General features: G+C 35.7%; 1 pseudogene; it reads left to right on the top strand.

Annotated features, from left to right (window-relative positions):
- Window positions 1–3,167: 3,167 nt before the first annotated feature.
- LOC116625183 lies at window positions 3,168–8,583 on the top strand (annotated as a pseudogene).
- Window positions 8,584–17,563: the final 8,980 nt, after the last annotated feature.

Raw genomic sequence — 17,563 nt, 5'->3', positions numbered from 1 at the left:
ATTTCAGAAGAAATGCATACTCTTACATAATGGCACATCTTAGATAATAGACATATGTCTATTAATCAATCTTGGATGACCTTTTTTTCCTTATCTTAAGCCATGCTATATTTGTGTCTGGGCATAGCTTTTGCACTGGACATCAGCTGTAAGTGTGCAAATGTCTTGTGCTTTCTCACAGGCATATCTGTCACGTCTGGGTGTTCGAGTTGTATACTATACAAAGAAGGCACAACTCAGGACTATGCTGTTCACATCTTAGACATGAATATACCAAATCGTAGAGAAGCAATAAATAAACTGATGTAAACCTTACCTGCTTAGACCTACCTTGCAGCCATTTATGTTCAGCTGTGCCCATGTCCCAACTGTGTTCCAAACACACCTTGAGATGGCTTTCTCCTACCTACCCGCTGGTCCTGAGGCTGAATTCTTTCCCTTCATCCAATTCTGAATCGGACACGGTCATCTCAACCTGAGGCAGGGGTGGCATCGCACAGAGTATGTTCTGTAGTAGTGACGTGAGTGTCCTTGGAGTAGCAGGGTGTGTGTGGGAAGGCTAACGTTTGGGCATGTGCGCTATGTACAGCCCGTGTTCCACTCTTAGGGTCTGAAAAGGTTTCCTGAGCCTGGCTGCTGAAGATAGGAAAAAATATAATTTTTTTTTTTTTAAAGATTTTGTTTATTTATTTGACAGAGAGAGATACACAGCGAGAGAGAGAACACAAGCAGGGGGAGTGGGAGAGGGAGAAGCAGGCTTCTCACAGAGCAGGGAGCCCGATGCGGGGCTCGATCCCAGGACCCCGGGATCATGACCTGAGCCGAAGGCAGACGCTTAACGATGAGCCACCCAGGCGCCACCGGAAAAAATATAATTTAAATGTTTTTTTCTCATTTGCACAAAAGTATCTGTTGGGTCATCAGAAATCCTTGTCTTTCCTTAAATAAATTTTCTTTCTAGGGCAGCCACAGGTGTTTAGCCCTTGCTCTCATCTGAGCCTGTTTGCCTGTGACTGAATTTTTGCCAATTACATGTCGCCATCACTACTGATTTTTCACCCTCATTCTTGTACAAGAATGGTTCATCTCTTCTCTGCCTCATTCTATAGTTATGCTAGTTATGTGCTAGTTAGTGCAGTGTACTGAGAACAGCATCACGCATAGGCAAGCAGTTTTTAAAATTACAGTGTATCAAACTATTACGGTAGTTTTTTGAGGAAAGTTGATTCTTCCAAAATCGACATTTAAAAACCTGTACAGGGAGATTTTGTAATTACTTAAATTGCTCGCTCTGTTCGTCAATGACCATACATACAAACAGATCGTTTGTAAAGAGAGCTAGAGTCCCTAACTTACACAGCATTAGGGAAGGCATGTATTAAGAGTTTGTATGTGTCAGCTAACACTTCCAAAAATAATTTTAAAATATACGCACTATAGATGATGAAGGGATAAAGAAAATAAAGACAATGTGGTTATACACAGACACACAGGAGTATAATTCAGCCATAAAAAACCCCAAAATCTTGCCGTTTGCAACAACATGGATGGACTTTGAGGGTGTTATGCTAAGTGAAATAAGTCAGACAGAGAAAGACAAATGCCATATGAGTTCATTTATATGTGGAATCTAAACAAACAATACAAGCTTGTAGATACAGAGAACAGATTTGTGGTTGCCAGAAGTGGGGGTAGGGGCGAGTGAAATGGGTGAAGGGAGTCAAAAGGTACGAACTTCCAGTTATAAAATGAATAAATCAGAGGGATAAAATTACAGCATGGGGACTACAGTTAATAATGCTATATTACGTATTTGAAAGTTTTGAAAGTTGGCTAAGAGAGTAAATCTTAAAAGTCCTCATAAAAGAAAAAAAATTCTTCGTAACTACTTATAGTGATCAATATTAACTAGATTGATTGTGATGATCACTTTGCAATATACCCAAATATCAAGTCATTGCTATATTCCTGAAACTAATATAATGTTATATGCCAATTATACCTCAAAAAAATAAATTTAAAACATTAAATATATGCACTAATTCAAATTGTCTGAGAAAATACTCTTGCTGCTATTTAAGACCTGTAGTTTGGTTAAGGAACAAAAGTGCATTTATTCATGGCCTCATACAATCTTTGAAGGATATTTAAAGTGTTGCTTATGAGTAAGTTTTGAGTGTATTCAAATATAAATAAGCTATGGTATCTTTGCTCATAAGGCTCATTATCAAAAGGAGAAACATTAGTATAAATACGTCTTTCTTTTTAAATTTCTTAGGCATGTTTCCTAAATTTAAATGTTGTTATTGACTGTTTGCTCAAGGTTCTCAAAGACTTGGTTTTCATTTGTTTATTCCACCAGTAGGAACAGATGCATATAGTGTTGTCATGAAAATTACATAGTGCACTTAGGAAAAGTACACCGAATCATTTTTTAATCAGAAAAAAAGATAACATCCATAATTTGTTGAACACCAACACTATGCCAGACATGAGCTAAGTGAGTTACATGCTTGAGTGGATTTACTCTTTATAAGAGCTCCGTGAATACAGAAATAATGATATACCTGTTTCAAAAATGAGGAAATTGAGCATCACAGGAGTTAAGTCACTTACCTAAGGTAAATTAAATCATCTGGGATGGCCAACTCCACATGTTGCCTCTGGCAGTGCACTGTATTTGGAGGAAAGAAAGTTTTGAGTTTGGGAAAATACAGTCCTCAGGGGCCCTTGATCATGACAAGACTGTGGAGTCTGTAAGAAGCTTCAGAGAGGGCCATGGAGAGACAGGGAGTGTCCTATCAGCCAGGCTGTAATCTGGACAGATGGACAGTCCACATCTGTAATGTCAGACAACCTCCAATTCCCTACCTGTGTGGCATCTAAGTTTGAAAGGAGTAACTGAATGGTGGTGGGGAAGGGTGTGTGTTGATTCTCCCACCCTCAGGACTTCAATGGTAACCTTTGAAAAGGCAGGCTCCATAAAACCAGATGGAAACTTCTGGTATTAGGAACCCCCAGTTCCTACAAGGAGCCAACAATCCCTCCATCCCAACCTCTGTTTCCACCCTGCCATGAAAACCTTTAGACCAATTTACCCCGGTCTGAGCATAGCGTACATGTGAAGACACTCTGCCTGCATACGGTGATCAAACTGATTATTGGCAATGAACAACAGCTACAATAAGCTGACCACAACAGCCAACTCCTTGGGAGCCACGGGCAGCTCCGGGGATCCTACGTTCGGCACAGCTATCAGTCCAGGCACAGTCTGCTGCTGCCATAGCTGCTCCACGGGCTCACAGGCTGGGACACACCGACCAGCCCCAGCACACCAGGAACGAGCCCCAGTCCCCCAGGAGGCGAAGGGGGCTGGAGTAACATCACATGATCATCTTCCATCTTTTCTATTTATTTAAGAGTTTTTCTGGGGCGCCTGGGTGGCTCAGTGGGTTAAGCATCTGCCTTCAGCTCAGGTCATAATCCCAGGGTCCTGGGATCCAGCCCCACATCGGGCTCCCTGCTCGGCGGGAAGCCTGCTTCTCCCTCTACCACTCCCCCTGCTTGTGTTCTCTCGCTCTCTGTCAAATAAATAAATAAAATCTTTTAAAAAGGTGTTTCCTTTCAAGATAATGATGAACATAAACTTCGTGTGATCACTGTAGCCAATTGCTAAGCAAGTGTGTGGTATATATAAAAAGCAAAAGCAAAAACAAAAACTTAAACACCCTGGCTAGCATGTAGATGTTTGCATTCATTTTTAGGAAGTACTTAGTCTGCCCAGCAATCTGATAGGAAGAGGGAAAGGGCCTTCAAACAGCATTAGTATATCACTTTACTGAAAACAGAAAAAAATGTTCATTGATCATATCAAAGAATAGCAGGAGATGGAGTGTGAGTTTAGGAAATGTAGGGGGACGTGATAAAACACCTCTCAAAGCATCATGGCAATGCTCTTACTGCACTCAATTTATAAACGTTAGGCATCTTAACCTTAGCATTTAAGCTATTTATAAGCAGTATATATGGTTCTGCATCTATCACAGGGTCAGGTTTTAACAAAAATTTTATTTTTCATAGATTTTCATTGAGTCATAATTAGCTATGTGTTGCTTTCATAAATTTTTCATTTGTTACTATAGACACAATGAGATCAATAGCTCTTTTAACAACAACAACAAAAATTACACGTTTGAAATCCCATATCCAATCCAGCAAAAAGTCCTATTATTTACACCCACAAAATGTTTCCCAAATCAGAGCACTACTCATTACCCTTTGTCCATAACCCAATCCATAATTCCATCTGTCCTCAACAAGAGCAATGTCGCTTCCTCACTGACCTCCTTCCTCCCCCCTTGTCCCCCAGGGAGAGTGGGAAGGATCTTTTGAAAATACAACTTAAATCATTCCTCTTACTATTCAAAACTCTCCAATGGATTTCCATAACATTTTTTTGTTTTTATTTAAATTCTAGTTAGTTAACATATAGTGTTGTATTGGTTTCAGGAGTAGAATTCAGTGATCCATCACTTACATAAAACACCCAGTGCTCATCACAAGTGCCTTCCTTAATACCCATCACCCATTTAGCCCATCCCCCACCAACCTCCCCTCCAGCAACCCTCACTTTTATTCTCTATAGTTAAGAGTCTCTTACGGTTTGCCTCCCTTTCTTTTTTTCCCTTCCCCTATGTTCATCTATTTGTTTCTTAAATTCCACATATGAGTGAAATAATATGGTATTTGTCTTTCTCTGACTGACTTATTTCACTTAGCATAATACACTCTCGCTCCACCCATGTTGTTGAAAATGGCAACATTTCATTCTTTTGATGGCTGAGTAATATTTCACTGTGTGTGTGTGTGTGTGTGTGTGTGTGTGTGTGTCAGTGAATGTTTGGGCTCTTTCCATAATTTGGCTGCCATTGCTAATGCTGCTATAAACATCTGTTTTTTTGTATCCTTTGGGTAAATACCTAGTAGTGCAATTGCTGGGTTATAGGGTAGCTCCATTTTTAACTTTTTCAGGAATCTCCATACTCTTTTCCAGAGTGGCTGCACCAGTTTGCATTCCCACCAACAGTGTAAGAAGGTTCACATTTTGCTATGTCCTCGCCAATAGCTGTTGTTTCCCATTGATAATTTTAGCCATTCTGACAGGTGTGAGTTGGTATCTCCTCGTGGTTTTTCCCTGATGATGAGTGATGCTGAGCATCTTTTCATGTGTCTGTTGGCCATCTGGATGTCTTCTTTGGAGAAATGTCTATTCATGTCTTCTGCCCATTTCTTAACTGGATTATGTTTCTTGGATGTTGAGTTTGGTATGTTCTTTATAGATTTTAGATTCCCATAACATTTAGATTACAGTCCAAACAACTGTGAACCCTCCTGTCTTCTGAATATCATCTCCTACTCTCTACCTTCTCTCTAGCACTTGCATCACACAGGGTTTTACATCTGCTCTTCCCTCTGCCTAGTGCAGTGTTTTCCTGAATTAGGCTTGGCAGACTTTGCCTTCATTTAAGCCTTTTCTCAAGGGTCTCCTCAGAAGAGCAGTCACTAAGTGACCTATGTAAAATATATCTTCATCCACTTACCCTATTTTATTTTTTTCCTTTATAACATTTATCATTACCTGAAATTGTTTGGTTCTTTGTGAATTATTAATTATCTGTGTGCTTTATGAGGGCAAAAAAAAAAAAAAATAAAAACAAAAACAAAAAACAAACCTTTCAGAGCTGTTACCCAGCCTATTCATTTATTGTTGAATAAGTTAACAGAATAATTTTGAAATTAAATAATTGTTACTATTTTAATAATGAGTCAGATCTGCTAGAATGCTACATGTTGTGCTGGGTATAAATATTAAAGGTCAGTGGATAAATGTTATAATAATATAAGGTTCACCAAGTAAAGAGAGTCCATCTACCTGGAGAAAGAATGGGGAACTTCATAGAAACAATTAACTTACTTGACCTTCACAACAAGTCTATGTAGTAGATAATATTACACCCATTTCACAGATAAGAAAACTGAAGTTCAAGAGGTTAAATACTTTCTCAGTTAGGACTTGGTATTATCTGACTTGAACACTAAATTTAGATCTCTCTGAGTCCAAAGCCTGTTCTTTTTAGTTTTCAGCTGTGTTTTATGAGTCAAAGTTTGTCCTGGGATGATCCTGCCATAAATATAAGCAGAGCAATGCCCTAGGAGTAGTATGCTTTAGCTTTAGACAGACACATAGCTTCTAAGTTCAGTTTTACCACTTTCTTCTAACTAGACAACAGATACATAACTTGTTTTCTGTGAGTCTCAATTTTCTCATGTATAAAGCAAGAGTAACTTGTCAGTGTCTTGTAAATATTAAGTTAAATAATTAATGTGAAATACTTAGTACAATCCTACAACATAGTGATTATTCCCTACAGGCTTCTTCAATCCTCTGGACCCAGTTCTAGAACTATGATCTACTATGATACAAATTTCTCTTTGGACACTTACTGAACATTTGTCAGTGAAAGTAGTTTTCTTATGAAATTCCATACTCCTACTGACAAGTATAGTTCCTCAAGAGTTGAAACATAAATAAACAGATATTTTAAAAATACCTTTGTAGAACCAGGGCAACGAGGTCTGTGGGCAGGAGCTGCAGGAGCCTGGGGCCCAGCCGTGCTGCCTCATTAGGAGGACCAGCGTGGTTAAGACAGTATACACTCTGCAACCCCCCGCTGTGCAGAGCAGTGGCCTGCCGGCAGACACACAAACTCGAGCCACTTCTAAGAGCCTATTATCTGTTAAGTCCAAAGAAGTGGATGTTTCCAGACTTCATTCAGGAGGTTCAGAGAATGATGTTACAAAAATCACCAAACCGAGACGAGAGAATGGGCAGGTAAAAGCTGCAGACACTGCCATGAGGAAGGACGTCAGAGAGCGCTACAAACCAATGAGTAGGCAGAAATCAGAGGAAGAGCTCAAGGATAAGAACCAGCTCTTAGAGGCCATCAACAAGCAGCTGCACCAGAAGTTGACTGAAATTCAGGGAGAACTGAAGGACCTGACCTAAAAGGTGGAGCTACTGGAGAAGTTTCAGGACAACTGCTTGGCAATTTTGGAGAGCAAGGGCCTCAACCCAGTTTTAGGCAGTGAGACCCTGGCATCACAGTGGGAATCCGCCGCAGATCACACAGACTCTATGTTGCTGTTAGAAGCTTTGCAAGATGAGCTGAAGGTTTTTAACGAAACGGCCAAAAAGCAGATGGAGGAGTTACAGGCCTTAAAAGTCAAGTTGAAGATGAAAGAAGAAGAGAGGGCCCGGTTCCTAGAACAGCAGACATTATGTTAACAGTCAAGTAAATGATTTTACAGCAGCCCTAGAGGAAATGGAGCAGCTATTAGAAATGTGATAAAAAGCAAGTGACCAGATGGTTCCCACAGGGGAAGCCACTCAGGACATCTGCTTCTTGGCCACGACCTTCTAGGACTCACCGTCCCCAGAATGGAGACATTTGCTGCAGTAGGATTAAGGACAGTCTATGCTAGAATGGCACTTCCTCCTTTAGGCAAGCGAACGCCACCCTCGGACTGGTGGGTTCCCCCGAACCTCACACACACATAATCGAGGCCAACAAGGGGGGTGGGGGTGTGGAAGCTTGGATTGACCTTCTAGGCAACAAAACGGCAGGCCATTAGAATCAGGAGACTAAACCAGCCACGGCCAGAGGATCCCAAAGGTCACATTCAGAGGTGTAGGAAGAAAACCTTAATTGTGCAGTTGGAGTGCAGAGGCTCCAGGGGAGACATCAGTGAGAAGCGATGCTGTCCCCTTCTAACTTGGAACACATTCCGTCTCATACTGGTTGGGCTCTAGACCTCATTGTAAATTAATGAACGTGAAGTTATTGAAATGGCTTAATAAATGGGGTGAAGGTATAGATAGCAATAACACCTACCTGAAATAATACACCTTGGAGCTTTTAATCTAAAAAAAAATAAAAAAATAAAAATACCTTTGTAAATTCAGAGCACCTAAAGTAAGAATAGACTTTTAATTTGGTTTAGTTCTTCAGATTTCAAAATAAAATTTGGTTCCAGAGCCCACCCTAGGAATTACAGTTCCTTCATTATTTATAAACGTTAGCACTGCTATATTGTTTTCCACTAAATGATGAATATAGAAGAAAGTATGTCTATTATATAGAAATATTCCTTAGTTTTCTATCGTACTTGATTTATTTTTCTCTTGTTGCAACCAGTTGTTTCCCAGTACATCAGTCCTCTTGATATGTTAGGCAAAACTCATGTGGCTCTCAGGAGAGGGAAACTTTAGTCTTCTTTGTTAATAGCAGTTTTCTCTTTCTTTTTCCCTTCGTGAGTTTTTCTCCAGAAGAGCATGTGGCTCTCATTTCTCTTAGTATGGTTGTTGTTGATCTATATTTAATGTAGTCAAATATTTTCATCCCTATGCACTTCATGAAGTCATAGATTCAAAACATCAACATTTTGCATAGTGAATTGTTTTTCTTTTTCAGTGTTAGTCTTATTTATTTATACCTGTGCTCCAAATTAATGATGCTTATTAGAAAACTGTTTTGGAAATATACACATTTTTACTATTCCTTTCTTTTTATGATGTGTCATTTTCTGTTTTTATTTTTGCTTTATGTAGTATTGAAATTTACATTATGATAAATTATAAAATATTATTCATACACTTCTTTCACTCCAATATCTAAAGCACATCACATAAACTTATTTTTGCCCCAGTAATTCAATTAAAATGGATCCATTGATATTGATCATAGAAATTTTAGATTTGTTAAAAAGAGCATGGCATTATTTTGTTTATATAATTATGTAGGCCAGAGGTCAGAAAACCTTTCCTGTAAAGTGCAAGATAGTAAATATTTTAGGTTTGTGTGTCTATATTTGCTATAACTACTCAGCTCAGCCATTGTAATGAAAGGCAGCCATAGAAAATACATAAATGAGTGTGGCTAAGTTCAATAAATCTCTAAGTGGACAACTAATCTGAATTTCATATCATATTCATGGGTTAAAATATAATTCTTTGTCTTTTTTTCAAATTGTTTAAACTGTTAAAATTAATCTTAGCTGATAGTCTCAAAATGAGTCAGTGGGCAGTATGTGGCCCCTAGGACTTGATATGCTGGCTCTCGATACAGGTGATCCTCTTTTTCAGGCTATCATAAAACACTTATGTAGAGAATCTTAGCTTATATCCAAACTGGTACATATTTGGGGAAACTGTAAATCAAAAAAGAATAGGAAATAATGTAGAGGTTATAGTCAGTGGAGTAGTAAAGAAATTATAAAATTATTAGAGTCCTTTGATTAAGAGATAAACATAAGTGTATGTGGAAAGAAATAGAACATACCTTATGTTACTTTAAAATATGTTAATATAATCTGTCTAAAATTGTACTCAAATATAATGGAGTAAGTTGGTACAGAAAAATCCCTACTTCTACTTCAAGCAAATACATAATAATGCTGAATAACAAATTGTTTTAAAATTAAAATATAACTACGAGCTTAAACCAAATAAAGACAATGCATAAAGGCAGTGAGCTTTAGTAGAATCTGAAGTATAATCATTCATTTGCAAAGACATAGACCTTTTAATAACTGGAAACTGGGGCTACAGAGTCCACATGGTGTAACAAGTCCAGGCCATAGAAACTGAACTACTTGGATAATGCCCAAAGATAATTTGTCTATGGACTAAGACTTGTGTAGTTCATAAAATGGGATTAGGAGACCTTAATAGTTAAAAGTACCTTGATAGGAACTTTCCATTACCTCAGGGTTTGTCATCTAAGAAAGAAAGCTTTTTACTATTTATGATCCATCCATGGTTGTAGTTTCACATTCTCAGTATTCTTGTGGTACATGAATAGAATGATCATATATCCTATTGGTCCAGGGCAGTTCTGGTTTATGACTGTTATAAAGTTCCAGTTCACTTTCATAAGTGTCCTATTTGGATATAAAATTATAATGTTATCCTATACATAGCCAGAAGCTGAGAGATTAATGCAAAAAAAAAAAAAATGATCAAGAACTGATGAAGACTTAGGGCCCTAAGCTGAGACATATCAAAAACTCTCCTTTAGTAACTCAGGATAGAGGGCATTCACACACATGTACACACAAAAACATACACACATACATGTACATACATGCACACACACAGGAACAAAATTAAAACTCCTAAAGATGAGAGTACAATCAAAAATTACAAACACAACATGAAACACTGCACGTGGAGGGAAAATCAGTCAACACTTCAAAGAGAATTCACAATACAAGTAGAACTAATAAACTGAAAGAGGTATTTTAAAGTATTCAAATAGATAAAGATAAAATATAAACTTAAGAGGGCGCCTGGGTGGCTCAGTCGGTTGAGAGTCTGACTCTTGATTTCAGCTCAGGTCATGATCCCAGGGTCATGGGATTGAGCCCCATGTTGGGCTCTGTGCTCAGTGCAGAGTCTGCTTCACTTGTGCCCTCTCTCTGTCAAATAAATTCTTTACAAATATATAAACTTAAGGAAAAGCATTATATGGGAAAAATCAGGAAATATTAAAATAATCAGTTAGAACTTTTAGACCAGATTTTTAGGTATGGACAAAAAATAATAACCTAAATTATGACTTAAAGGGTATACCAGACATATATTCGTAGAGTTATTTATTAAACCAAATGATAAAGCTTAAGAAATATCTCAAAATGTTGTTCAGAAAATGAAAGAGAAAATATGCATGAATATGGAACATTAAAGTTCTAATGAAGTCCCTGTATATTTGAATATATAATGAGTAAGAATTTTCTAGAATTAAAGAAAGATATGACTCTTGATTTAGAAAGAACACATTGAATCCTGAGGGGGGGAAAAGAATTTTACACCAGACACCTCACAGAGAAAATGTATAACCTCAAAACAAAACAAAAGAGAAAATAAAAATAGGCATTACAAGACAAAGATTAGTACAGAATAATAACAATGATAAAATAGTTTGAAGATATTCTTCTCTTCAGCAGTAATACATAGCATGAAACCATTGATTGATATCTTCAGAGTACTGGAAGAAGAAAATAATTGTCAACCTAGAATTGTGCACTAAGCCAAGTTATTAGTCAATAATGTAACACTTAAAGCCATTTGCAGACTAGCGAAGATTGAGAAGGTAAATTAATCTTACTCTGATATTAAAAGATCCAATGAATAATATTCTTAAGGAAAAAGGATACTGAACCAGAAGGAAGGAGTTAAAAAAAAATAAAACAATTGTTAGCAAAGTATTAATAAACATAGTAGTAAATCATTTTCCTTAACTTAGAATTCCTACCTATTGGACTTCAAATACACTGAACTCATGTTTCAAATGCCCTTCATTAAGCCGTTGAGGATGATTAGTTATGTATCCTAAACAAAGGTCATCATTGCACTCTTGATCCAGAGATGACTGCCTTCTTTGCTTTGTTTTCTAAATATCATTGTTTTGGCCAGCCCCTCAAGCACCTTTAAACACACACACACACACACACACACACACACACACCAGAACTGCCAAAGGTTGTGTGGTACTAAGTGGAGTAGCTGATTTAATTCCAGGTCTTATGAATTAAAATTAAAAGAAAAAATAGCTCAACTACTTTATGTTGTCTTAACTGATTATAAAATAGCAAATGATTATCGAAGGTCTGGTCTGCATTCTACTTTGTAATACTACAACCTGTGACGACTGTAGAGTGAGCAACCACAATCTCTTTTGTGGGAAAGCATAAAATATGTAGCTTAGGAAGCTTACCTCATAAAAATACAGACATAATAACCAATAATATTAATGAGCATATTTGTCTAGAGAAACACTAAGAACATTCTGTGACAATGGAAATCTCTGTGCTGTCCTGTACAGTAATCACTAGCCACATGTGACTGTTAAGTACTAGAACACTTGAAATGTAGTTCATGCAAATGAATACCAAATTTTTACTTTTATTTAATGTTAGTTTTTACACTTATATTTAAATGGCCACATGTGACTGGTGGCTATTGTATTGGATGGCACTGGTCTAGAATTTGTTTTCTAGTCAGGTAATTAGGGACAGTTAGACATAATAGTTAATGAGACATCCTAACTTAATGGCAAACTCCTCCAATACCTACATAAGGTTTCTCCATTTTTATATAGCTATAGCCTGTTTTTATACATTTATTTCTGAAAATATTTGCAATAATTTTCTTCTACATGAACATTATGCAAGTTGGTACACTTTATTTTGAGTCCAAAATCACATAACTACTAACACTGGACAATTCATTTAATCTGTCTAAGCTTCAGTTTTCTCATTGTTTTAAATAATAATAATTCCTTGCCCTCCTCAAAGACTAAGAGCATGGAAATTATAGGGAGAATTGGAGAAATAATACATGTAAATGGCACATCATGGTGATTTGTTATATAGATCTAAATACATTGGTGTCAAAGGGTTATCTTTAATTTTTTTTAATTTCTTTTTTTAAATTTATTTATTTGACAGAGAGAGAGAGCACAGGCAGGGAGAGCAGAAGAAGGAGAGGGAGAAGCAGGCAATCCACTGATCAGGGAGCCTGATGTGGGGCTTGATCCCAGGATCCTGGGATCATGACCTGAGCTGAAGGCAGACACTTAACCGACTGAGCCACCCAGGTGCCCCTAAATTTTAAGGATCTATCTCAATGGAAGTATTGCTAGAGATAATAAAATGGCAAATAAAAAACACAAACAAACCAAACAAATAAGTAATAAATACAACAACAATAACTAATGTCTGAATGCAATTTTGTTGTCTTATAAAGAAATTGTGGTGTTGGTTTGCTGATATATTTTTCTAGGTGTATATGGTTTGTGCATGGTGAATATGTTTGTAAGAGTACAGAGCAGAAGAGAGCACAAAGTGTTAGAAAATAATAGAAAATCAAATTAGGTATCATTATGGTATGTAATTATTAATTGGATTAAGTCATTTCTAGATATAGCTATTTTACCCATGGAAACATCACTAAAATTTATGTTTATAACCAATAATTGAATAATAAATAAGGCAAGTTTATACTCTGATGGGTTAATTAAAATATTTCTGTATTCCTTATTGGATTTCTACCACAAACTAGATTGAAATAATTGGTATTACTTGGGGGCAATTAAAATTACACCTTATGTTGTTATATACCATTTCATTTCTATTCCCAATGTTTTCTCTATTTATTTTCTCTTATAATTGGTTTAGTTGTAATCAATAGCACAAGTCTTGAATCTCTAAGGACTTGATAAGAATAAATAAATAGTTATAAATCTTGAACTCAGAAATGTTTTGGAAAAAAAATACATTTGAAAATTATACATAGCTGCTGACTTCTGGAAAGGAGTTTCCACTGGAGTGAAGCAGAAAAATTGTATACTGGGATTGTTCTATTGCTATATTTCAATCTAAGATGCACATTTTATGACAGTTACACAGGTAAGTAGTCTATTTACTAGAAAAGGAAAACATAAATCTACATTATTCTATTTAATCAAGAAATAGTTCATTGCCTGACAGCTCATTTTCATTCGATCATTATTCTTAGCTGAAAGCAGAATAAATGGCTTATCTTTTAATAATTATATCAATTGGATGATAAATTCTCATTTGCTAGGACTTATATAATGCTATAAAACTACCTAAATCTATACAAGTGGTACTTACAAAATATAGAGATATTTTGAGAATAAGTTTTAGCCTTCACTTTATTTAGGAAAAAAATCATAAAAACAAGAAGAGTTCATTTAAAGAATGGAAGAAACTAAAATATCCACTTTTTAAAGATTTTTTTTTTATTTGTTTAACACAGAGAGAGAGAGCACAAGTAGGCAGAGCAGCAGACAGGGAGAGGGAGAAGCAGGCTCTCCACCAAGCAGGGAGCCCGATGCGGGGCTCGATCCCAGAACCCTGGGATCATGACCTGAGCCGAAGGCAGCCGCTTAACGACTGAGCCACCCAGGCGCCCCAAATATCCACTTTTTAAAAGACATTCTCTCTTTTTCCCTCTATTTTCTATTCTTCATTGCCAGCTTAATTTTTCTCTGCTTTCTTTTTCTCCACCAATTTTATGTGCATGTTCCCAGATTCAGAGACAGGTTTCAGTATAAGAAAGGGAATCCCTGCTGTTGGTTGTGACTGGTTAAAACTGGGTGCTGGGTCCTGGTTGAATTAGTCTTCTGCATTCCTGAGTGCCAGAGTAAGCATGTTAAAGAAAGGAGCATTCTGGCTACTAGATGATTCATCTGATGACTGCTGTCAAAATTTTATATATCACACAGGAGGGGTGTGCGTGTGTGTGTGTGTATGTGTGTGTGTGTGTAGGATATATACCACTATAAAAAAGTGATATATAAAATATATCACTATAAAAGTGGTGCCATTTCATCCTTTGTTAGGTCTGTGATAAAAATATACTGGTGTAATACCACCATATATCACCAATATCACACCAATTTATTTTTATCACAGGCCTAACAACAGTTTAAATGGCACCACTTCTATAGCAAGAACTCTTGGGAATAACTACTCCTACATCTCTACTCAACCCCACCTTTACTTCTGGGTCCAAGGTAGACATTGTCAGTGATTCACACCAGTTTTTCTTCAGGCTCCCCCTTACTCAGACAGACCCTTCGAAATGATTAGAATTGGCCTACACAGTGCAAAATCATGTGTAACACCTGCCATTTGCCTTTCTTTGATATAATTAGCAAGGTATTAGGATTTACAAATTACTGACAAATTTCCAACATAAAAAATTCCAACATATAACATTAAAGCTGAAAACATTCTTGTTAGTTCACCTTTTCTTATATTATCATAAAGCTTGTGGTCTAGAGAGGCAAAGTATTTTATCTAAAGCCATGTAACTTATTGTGAATAGTTCATTAAAACTAAGTCTGTCTTTATGCTTGTTTGTTTACGTGGTTATTTCTCAATCGCATATACACAGAAATTAATTTGAAGTTTATGAATAGAATGCTGTTTTCATGATCTACTTAGTAAGTTTACCTTTATAGGTCAAGTCACATGCCATTTTCTCTGAGAAGTATTTTCTATCTTCTCCAAGAAAATTTAATTTTCATATTCCACTCCTACAGATTACTTTGTCCCCAACTAGTTTGCCCAGTTTATCATTTATATTATAATTACTATACTTATGTGTTTACTTTCTGTCTTTTCCAAAATACTATGAATAGCTCCAGGACAGAAGTTTTGAGAATCGTTAGGACTGTTTGTAAATATTCCAACCCCCTCCTTCACACACATGGTATGATTGCCCTTACTAAACCCTTTTCAAATTGGTCATAGCCTTGTGATCTGAGCCACGTCTGTACTGAACCTTTGATAACCAGAGAGTGATGAGCCATATTCCCGTCCCCTGCCATGTGGATTGTGGGAAAATGTGTAAAAAATGTCAGTGGGGGTTTTTAAGTTACTATGTGAGCACAACACAGTATGGTCACCCTAAAAGGGTCATGCAGTTTGAGAGAACTAAAATTTTAAGCTGTAGTGATTTGGGATCATATTTTATTAATTACAGCAAAACTTATTTTATTCTGACTAATATATTTGTTGTTTCTTATCAATTCTTACATCCTAGTACCTAAAGGTTTGGTCCATTTTAGTACTTTCTGAATTGATGTTAAATTGTGGTGATTCAGATGTTTTACATGTTGTTTAATGAAACACGTGTACATGTTATTTAATAAATAACAGTTGCCAAGTGACATCTCATCAACGTAGCAAATGTCTATATATACCAGAAATGTTGTTATTATATCCAAAATTTGAAGACTTTCCAAACAATCTATACAAGAGGAGGCCACTAGCTGAGTTGCTCTTTTGAAAAGAGCTCTAGCCTAGAAGCTGAGAAACCTGAATTTTAGTCCTTTTTTTTTAAATTGTTGGCTATAGTATCTTGGATGACTTATTTAAAAATCCAACTTTTTTCCATATTATAAATGAGAAAAAAAACCTCTCTACATCACAAGCTTGTTAGGAAAAATTAGATAAAATATATTAAAGGATTTTTGAAAACTTAAAGGAGCTGTATAAGTGTAAGGTGTTAGTACCACAGTCCTAGGGCTTTCCTAACTATATCAACATTTTTTCAGCATACAGGTTGAAACAAACTTTTAATGAATAAAAAGATTAAGCTTTCTATCCAATGCAATAAGCTAAGAAAAATATATAATATTTATAAATAACAAAGTGAAATAAAATAATATTTCTTAAGTTATATGATTTTCTTCCTTCAAGGTCCAAGAAATTCAACTAAGTTTTAAGAAACAAAAAGAAATCACAGGCCAGGCAGGGCTTACACTTCTTAGCTCCACATACAAAAGCCGTCTCCTGTGTGAAGTGGTTCCCCTGTTTGGAACAGGAAAACATTTTCTCTTTGGTATTAGTTAAAAGTGAACACAAAATATCTATATAAAACTTCTTGAAAAAAATATCTTCCAAACATTTCTGAAAAGAAAAATGACAGTAACTTGGAAAATTGCAAAAGAAAATTATACATGAGCAGCAGGGTTTTGTTTTATATATTTATATATATATATATATATATATATATATATATATATATACATACATATATATATAATAACTGATTGCATCAATAGAAGAAAATCCTATTTATGATAAAAATTCATAAAGTATGACTAAATTTAAGAAATACGAAATATCAGTATCAAGAGCACTACAAAATATTTATATATAATATTGTAAATATATATAAATATTATACAATAGGTCTATTATATATAATATATATTAATGGAGAGTTACATTTGACATTTTGAATTAGAAAACTCAATACTGAAAAGACTTCACATCCATATCATCAATGTAATGCAATGTAGCAATACACCATTTCCTCTTTTAAAGTACAACTGGAAGAATTTGTTTAAAAAACTGAAAATTGCCAAGAAACATTTTATTAACATAATACCAACTCTAAAACAGTAAAGAGCATATTATTAGTTTAAAAAGCACAGATAGAAAAATATGATAAAAAGCATCATTTCAAAATTCCTGATATTAAAATTCCTGAATATTAAACTCATTAGCTTACTATTTGGGGGTTAAAAAGACCTATCTCTATCTTACACCATAAACTTTGATTAAAGAAAATCAAATCAGTACAAGTTCTAGAAGAAAATGAGTAGTTGAGTATTTCCATAGTCTTAGAATGAGCAGGACTTTATAAACATGACTCTAAAGGAAGGAAGATTTATGAATATAGTTACATAAAAATTTATACCTCTTGTTTGGATGTGAAAGGATATACATAATCAAATTTGAATAACAAATAACATTGGAATATATACATGAAAAAGAACAGGTTGTTACCTTGAGTATATAAATGTATTTTGCAATGTAATAAAACTTAGGGAAAGCTCTTTATAAAACTTGGTAAAGGATAGTTACTAGAAATTCATAAATGAAGATTTAGTAAGGATCAATA

This window comes from Phoca vitulina, unplaced genomic scaffold, assembly GCF_004348235.1.
Source record: "Phoca vitulina isolate PV1807 unplaced genomic scaffold, GSC_HSeal_1.0 scaffold74, whole genome shotgun sequence".
In the NCBI taxonomy this organism is placed as follows: Eukaryota; Metazoa; Chordata; class Mammalia; order Carnivora; family Phocidae; genus Phoca; species Phoca vitulina.
The sequence above is the reverse complement of the archived record's forward strand: the minus strand, read 5'-3'. Positions and strand labels throughout refer to the sequence as shown.